The 8811-nt window shown below is 37.5% G+C and overlaps 1 long non-coding RNA gene across 2 annotated transcripts; it reads right to left on the bottom strand.

The window, feature by feature from the left end:
* Positions 1 to 1505: 1505 nt before the first annotated feature.
* On the bottom strand, positions 1506 to 8446 carry LOC143024320 (uncharacterized). 2 transcript variants are annotated; one of them, XR_012966278.1, is made up of 4 exons: positions 8355 to 8446; positions 2729 to 2900; positions 2432 to 2586; positions 1506 to 2261 (listed from the first exon to the last, which is right to left on the bottom strand). It is a non-coding gene; the product is annotated as an uncharacterized LOC143024320 (long non-coding RNA). The 2 variants fall into 2 exon arrangements; XR_012966279.1 differs by lacking the exon at positions 8355 to 8446 and adding an exon at positions 3190 to 3494.
* Positions 8447 to 8811: the final 365 nt, after the last annotated feature.

Genomic DNA, 8811 nt, shown 5'->3' on the forward strand with positions numbered 1-8811 from the left:
AAATGAATAGTTGAATCGACCATTGTTGACTTGTACTCAAATGAAGTAGCATAAGCAAGTAGCATGCTAGCCTGGCATGCTACTTGGTTTGCTACTTCGATTGAGTAGAATCAACTTCGGTTACGATATTTTAGACTTGTGTAAGAACATTTCAACAATGTGTCTAACATTTATTATATATGTTCTTTTAGTTCGTCATTGAGTCTCGCTAAATGACGCAAGAGTAATTTGACATTTAGAAATTTGAAAGACAAGACATCGTAACCGTAGCAAAAAAAAAAAAAAAAAAAAAAATCAGAAGTATACCAGTGATACATGTGCAGCCACCTTAATTCATTATTGTTTCCTCACGTATTTTATATCATGAGCAAGTTTATTTGAGCACTGCCACACGTAACTATTGTTTATTACTTTACCAGTATTAAAAACATTATCTTGTATTGTTACATGATATATTGGTTTTGTATGTCTTATACAGATTATTATAGATGTTATGATCATACATGAATTATAGACATTATCATAGACGCCGACAAGGTGTGTGTGCGTACTTAGTTTTCCTTCATTCACTTCCTTGTTGCCTGAGCCTCACCCTTCGTCAGGATAAGCGAAATCCCCTTATCTGTGGTGGATCACATGATCGTGGACGCGTCATAGACAGTGGTTGAGATATGACCTTTCCATTTTTATTCTCTATGTATTTATTTATTCATTAATTTGATTGTTTCTTTGAATATTGAATTATCGTTATTTAATTGTTTATTTATTGATCTATTTTCTTATGTATTTATCTATCATACATATATATATATATATATATATATATATATATATATATATATGTGTGTGTGTGTGTGTGTGTGTGTGTGTGTGTGTGTGTGTGTGTGTGTGTGTGTGTGTGTGTGAGCGCGCGCGCGTGTGTGTGTGCCAGATTTGGTTGAGGAAAGGTAGCACAAAATGACTGGACAATGGGAAGGGATGCAGTTGCTCCCTTCTTAGAAATCCAGAATGCGTTTGAAACTTTGCCGGTCGTCACGTATAATTATGTTTGATTTTCAAGTAATAGAATATCCGTGTGTGAGAAGCTGATTCTCACTGCTTCGGTGATGCGCAATTCCTCGTAGGCGATAGGAACACCAATATGTTCCTACCAAGGATACTGACGTAAGGGCCTCGCCTGGAAGCCCTTATCGGAGGAATTAAAACATAACATGACACTAATGACCCCATTCTGCAATATGAAAGGACCTGGTGTGTTCGGCTAAGCCAGCCCAAGTCGTGTAATGACCATGGCTATTGGCCAAATGTGTTTTGGTGTTTTTTCCACAGCCAGTCATGTACACTCTAAGATGAAAAGTACGGCCTTAGAGGAAGGTACCAAACATTACCGAGGTATTCTTAAAAGTCAGCTGAGAAAGTTTTGGATTTCTTTACTTTTTGTTATTTCATGTATAAAATATAACTTAGAAGAAATTAGAACACTAAAATGCACGTTTGTAGCATTTTATAATCTTGATTTTATCCGAATAGCATGATCTTAAAAGTGCCTGATAGCAGACGAACTTTTCAATGTTGTAGTTACATTTTCCACCGGTAGGGCATACTGATGACGTAACAGCTGTTGTTTACATTCTTCAACATGGCCAGCACGCAATACGAAAGTGACTTCACATTGAGTAAGGAATATTTATCGAATTTGGATACCCTTTCGCGTTCCAATGTGGGTACGGTACAAGGATACATGTAACAAAATATATATACCATAGATTATGTAAAAATACATATCTTTTATGAATTTACAGCAAAATGAATAACCATAAATTGGAACTTTTATTTCTTTCAGGCTGTACAGGTATCTTGCCTATCGTAATTTAGTAGAGTGCTGTTGGCATCGACTGGGCAAAAGAAATCGCCTGCCCCCTCCAGTGTGTGCCAGAGACTGAATTAGGACAAAATGGTCTGCGCCAGATGGACATTACACAAGTTTTAAATACCCTTCAGCAATGACTTTAGCTCAGATTCTTGGAATTATATTCGGAGTACTATTTGTCCTTGGTATATGAAAAGAGTTCACTGTGTTGGACAAATAAACCTGGGCCTTTGTTTCTGGAAGATGTCAGACTACTCTTGTTTTACGTACTTGGAACAGACTGGCTCAGGAACTTTCATAGTGGACTGAAGTTTGGCATCTCTTGAAAGTTTGTATGATGGATATTCAGAAAGCAACCTCAGTAATTCACCAATTAAAATCTGTACATATTCTGTAAATACAAAATGGAGATTTATTGTTTAGTTTGTCATGTTATTAGAACAATAATCTTTTTTAGGCAAATATTAATTTTTGGATTTATCACATTGTTCCAGTAGAAAGTCCTATGCAGTTTCACAGTTTGTATGCAATATGTAGCACAACAATGCTTCATACACTCACCATATGTTGGATCAACCTTCTCCTTTGCCACTCCAACATCTGCTTTGGTTTTGGGACAAGATATAGCCCATTGTGCCTCTCCATTTTTTTTTTTTTTTCAAGTTCTCAGCTTTTTACATGAATTTTTATTGACATGAAGGGCAGTAAGTAGTTGTCTGAAAGTGGAAAATTAATAATGGTAATTTTCAATCACCATACATGCATTTTACCATTCTCAATATTAATTCAGCTCCTTTGTACCTGAAATACCGCAGTGAAATTACATCAACAGATATTTGAAGTTACATATGTACTTGCCTTCCTTTCGTTGTTTCATAACAATAGGGCTGGCACTTGGGGGCAAAGAAGCACACAACCTTGTGATACGATTCCAGTGCTGATGTTTGTTGACAAGACGAGAGCTGACCGATATCCCTGAGAAGTGCTTTCTGCGTTACTATGAGCTCAAGTTTTTTGTTTGCTTTTGAACCTGAAAGTAAGATGATAAGCAGGCTGTTGTGTGGTGCACGATTGCTAAGATGTATATCTATGAAGCAAGTACAAAGCTAAAAACATGGTGCTGTGTTGGTAGTAGCTACTATTCCCCGTCAACCAGTTCTACATGCTAGTTCCTTGCCAAATGCTTTACTACACTTTGTATTATAATTTACAAGAAACGCCAGGTTCACACTGCCAAAGACGGTTAAATTTTATTACATTATACAGGAGAAAGGACGAAAAGTTTATTAAATCTTGTCAGTGCGAACTGGGCTTATTACCTTCTTCCAGCCATTCCCTATCGTCAACGGGCTCGTGCAAACATGTTGGATATATTTCACCATTGCCTTCGTGCTTGTTGATAAGGCTAGGGTCCCGAATGTACTGTTTTGTTTTGTTTCGTTTGGTTTTTCGAAATGTTTAAAACTGTTTCGCTTCCAATCCAGGTTTCCATGACTCGTGCCGTCTGCACCGAATAATCCAGTCCTTTTTGCGAACAGGATGTTCCGGAAAAGAATAAAAATGAAGTCCATCGTCCATCCGCAGCAGAAAGTTTCATCGAATCACTGTTGTGATTTTCGGCAACACTATAAACCATTTTTGAACTAAATACTTGATAAAACATTGCTAACACACGAAATATGACAGATCACTGATCAAATTGACAGCGCAGCACGGCATTTTATAGTTCACGCATATGGCATGCATCAGAATGTAAACAGCGAGATTGACGTCACAGCCAGAGCCTTACGAGAACAGCCGAAGATCGGCGAAGGAAAAGTTCGTCTGCTACCGATATTTTGATAGGCCTTTTTTTATCACATTGCGTAATGATTAGGATTTATTCTTGCATTATTTTATAAAAAAAAAAAAGTGACTAAGCCATACATCTAGTAAATATTCACCACCACTTTGAAAACCTCAGTTGACCTTGAAGGTTTGGAGACAGAAGAAAAACAGACGCTCGGCGACTGCTCATAGACCCAGGTTAGTAGCTCAGATTCTGAAATTCCCACAAAACAACACACACACACACACACACACACACACACACACACACACACACACACACACACACACACACACACACACACACACACACACACACACACACACACACACACACACACACACACACACACACACACACACACACACACACACACACACACACTCTCTCTCTCTCTCTCTCTCTCTAGCACACCAAATAAAACAAAGAAACTTGGACTGCTGGTTTGTTCTCTCACCCTAATGAAAACCTAAGGTCGCATCCTCCTGGGGTGCGATCTTTGAGTACGGAATGCGACAGTGGTGGCCTAGCGGTGATATTTCTGCCCATTACACAAGCACAAATCACCGAAATGCATAACTATACATGGGAGAGAACAACATTGTTGTTGTTGGTAGCATGTGTAGACAGTAGTGGTAGACAATAATGTGTACAAGTGACGAACTTGAATTGAAAGTGGGTATCAATAAAAGTGATACATGTATAAAAGTGCCGTACTACAAGTGACGTAAGGAGTGATGTCAGACTGTTCATTCATTTATTTATTCTGTAATGGGACTATTTAATATTCTAAGCTGGGGATGATAGGTGGTAATGGACATGGAACTGCCTAGTGTAGGCCTTATGGTCTCTTGAAATTTCCTTTGTTTTGTTCTTATGTTCATATGTTTGTGAGACCTCTAAGCCCATAGGCCGATCGGTAGTGTTGTGACCTTACACACACACACACACACACACACACACACACACACACACACACACACACACACACACACACACACACACACACACACACACACACACACACACACACACACACACACACACACACACACAGATACACATGCCCTTGCGTAAGGGAGTACAGTAACGATTTCCATTCTGACTTTCCCAAACCGTGAACAGGGGTCAAACTCGGGTTTTTTGCTTGAGTAGTCAAGACACTAAAAAAGCCGTTTGTTTGTATTAATCATGCAAAGTATATCCACAGGTTACTGTAACTTATATCTTATATATGCCGAGCCCGTTTACGATACTATAATTTTTAAGCAGTTGTAGGGACTAATAAAATCCCCATGGAGCTAGTTATATATATATATATATATAATATATATATATATATAAACGTATATATATATATATATATATATATATATATATATATATATATATATATATATATATATATATATATATGTGTGTGTGTGTGTGTGTGTGTGTGTGTGTGTGTATTCTATTCCTTCATTTTCTATCAATTAAAATATTACGAACAGCCTAGTCTGGAGTTGATAATAGTGCAAGCTTTTTGATGAGTTGGGAGATTCTATATAATAATAATAAATAAAATTACTACAATCAGAACATTATGGTTATGTGAAGCTACAGTAATTTCCGCCAAACACAAATGTTTCATTTGGAAAAATGTATTCACATAATTTATCCAACTGTACTTTATTGCAGAAGTGGTTGATAAACGAAATTTAAAAAAATATCCATCAGGTTAGATTAATTAAAAGTTTTTCACATTTCTTTTAGCTTTCTGTAATCTTTTAAAGGAATCTAAGAAAATTTTGTGAAGGGGTAACCATATCATACTATATTTTGATATGGAGGGAAATTTGGAACTGTCATAACCTTTCCTTGAATTACTGATAACATGTAAACTGTTCTCCTACTGTGCCCCATTTCTTACTATAAAAAGATATACCCATTCTCATATTTCATCGAATCCTCCTCATCGTACTCTAACTTAAAACTAATTTTTACGATTGTATTCTCAGTTGAAATACAGAGTTACAAGAAGTGACCAGCCATAAAATACAAGTCATTAATTCATCATAGTATTTGAAAGAGAGAGAAAATTGAATAATAGAGAAACATAATATTGGAAGATAAACATCAAGATTATTTCGAAATGTCTTTAAAACCACATTTTAGAAGTCAGAGCCATAGATAGGCGAGAAAGCATCGGGGTGAGGAGTACTGTAGAGCCTTCCAGAAGAAGGGAGAATGTGCAGAGTGTAGTGGTTGAAGGTTCTACAAGAAAAGGGCGAGACATTTCAGCAAATCTAGTGCCTTGTGATCCCCCACGGACAGTAGGCAAGCAGTTACTGAGTCCTGAGGAACAATTACTAGGAAGGGAGCAACATATAAGAGGAAAAGCGATGCAGCGATACTGTGGACAGGAAAAGGATGTTATGCGTAGGAAAACAAGCGCGGAGAAGGCGGAAAGCTTTGGATCTTGCTCAGAATTACTATATTGGCGTGTTACTCCACATATGGAATGAAACGGTGGGTGTAAACCAACTTCAGCTGTCGGGTCTAGCTGTGGAAGTGTTGTGCCTCGCTGCATTACTTCTGATCCAGGCAGTTGCTAGGGGCAGGGATGGCATTTCAGCCACAAAGAGATAAGATAAAGGGGAAACAGTTGGGTGTTGGCTGGGTGAAGGGTGGGAGTATGCCTTGGCTGGCTATCTTCCTGATAAGTGGGGAGAGGCCTTTTGGTGTGTGTGTGTGTGTGTGTGTGTGTGTGTGTGTGTGTGTGTGTGTGTGTGTGTGTGTGTGTGTGTGTGTGTGTGTGTGTGTGTGTGTGTGAATGCGCGTGTGCGTATATATATATATATATATATATATATACATTATATATATATATGTATGTATTTATCTATTACAAAGGATTACAAAGGCGGAGCATGCCGACAGGAGACCTTTTGATCCATATCTAGGTCGGATGCGAAAAAAAAAATCATATTAATAATAAATTAATAAATAAAAACTTAATAATGTAAATAACGAATAAAATACATAAATAAATGCATAGGTATAGTTAAATAATAAACAAACAGGTAAATAGTAAATAATAATAAATTGACATATAACTAACAATAAATGAAAATCAGACAGACAAATGATAACAAAACAAAAACAAATAATATAAGATAAATTATAATCATTACAGCATCTTACTTAGGTACTTATCTAAATGATTCTTAAAGCTTCGAACTGAACTACATTGCACTACCTGTGCAGGAAGTTTATTCCATTCATTAACTACACGGTTGGCAAAGTTGTTTCTACCCACTTCCAAATTGAATCTATTTCCGGACAGTTTGAGACCATTGTTTCTTGTCAGACTCTTATTCACTGTGAAAATTGTCATTTTTGATGTTGTCAATTTCACTTAGAATCTTAAATACCTGTATCAAGTCACCACGGAGTTTATCCTTTTTTTAGGGAAAACAGATTCATATGTTTAAGTCGATTTTCGTATGATTTATTTTCTATATTTGAAATCTGTTTTATGGTTCGCCGTTGTACTTTTTCCAGTCTGTCAATGTCTTTAATGAGATTCGGTGACCATACGGAAACAGCATATTCCAAATGTGGACGAACTAACGATTTATATAGCTTGTTAATGAGTGATGGACTTTTGAAATCAAAAGATCGCGCAATCAGTCCCAGAATCTTATTTGCTTTCTCAGAGGCTGAAATACACTGCTTGGATGATTTGAGGTCGTTACTGATAATCACGCCGAGATCTTATATAATATGTAATAAACAGTTGGGAAACAAAACAGGCGGAAACCCAAACATTTTTATCTATCAAAACATCTTCATGGCATCTGAATTGTCAGGGAGAACACAAAATTAATATATACAGAAATAATAGAGAATAGGGGATGCGGGGAGGTACAAAGGGAGGGCGATGAAGAGGAAGTGAGGTATCTAAATTACCTCACCTAGGGTCACCATGCTGTACTACAATTTACTTTATACTGAATTTAATCTATACAAAGCCATATCTAAAATTATTATCAAAAGAGTGTTTTATATGACTGGATTCGATGTTGTTCCTATTCAACAATAAACTATACCTAACAAACAAATTTCTAGTGTTGTTCCGGTCATTATTGTGGCCAAAATCTCTAATAAGGACAAAAAACCCACTGGACTGCTGACCTGTTCTGACGTTGTGCTTAAGTTGATTGAATCTCGTGTTTAAGACTTTGCCTGTTTGACCAATGGTACATTGATGGCAGTCAGGTCCGGCTTTTATGAAACTGAACTCGGGTCCCTCTAAGCGTGCGTCCTAAGCGTTACCACTTCACCAGTCAGATCGTACAATAGTTTCGAAACCTGATACGAAGTCTTGTACCCAGGATTGGGCCACCTGAAATTTACAGCACTGAAACTAGCGATTTCTCCATAATATTTATCAAAGTATTCATATGGAATGCTGTAGACAGAACCTTCATCATTATCAGAGCATTTCTAATAAGGAGGCTTTTGATAGTGCTGTTCCTAAACACGACATTGATGTTAAAAGTATTGAGGATATGCGGAAAAATCAAAAGATTCTTCTAGCTGAAATTATTTACGCGAGATCATCGTTGTTCAAAGCAATATTCTAATGACTTCAGTGACATCTCTACTCACGATTGTCCACTCTAAGTATAGAATGCTGATTTCTGACAAAATACTGGATCCTAAATGCTCACTCATGCTCGTGTGCAAACAAATAAATGAACTGCAAGTGTGCATAACGCCCCACGTAAGGCGATACCCAGCTGGCTTATCCTTGGGGTTCTCATTGCAACACTGCTGCACGTGACACTCTACCACCGGCGCACCCTGTGGTTGGGGCTCCACCCATTCCCTTGAGATTAGGGTGCAGCCGCTAATAAGAGTGAGGGTCCGAGCGGGTATTATCCCCCCCCCCCAAAAAAAAAAAAAAAAAAAAAGAGCAAGGACGTGGGGAAGAGATGGGGAAGGCTACGTAGTTGGAACCTCGTGGAAGAAATACGGGCATTCCTTCAACAATGTGAGTTCCCTATGGGTAAGTCATGTGCAATTAATCTTCTATCTTTTTACACTAATGTCTTTAAGACGTCAG

This window comes from Oratosquilla oratoria, chromosome 4, assembly GCF_046742065.1.
Source record: "Oratosquilla oratoria isolate Oo_2021 chromosome 4, ASM4674206v1, whole genome shotgun sequence".
Lineage (NCBI taxonomy): Eukaryota > Metazoa > Arthropoda > Malacostraca > Stomatopoda > Squillidae > Oratosquilla > Oratosquilla oratoria.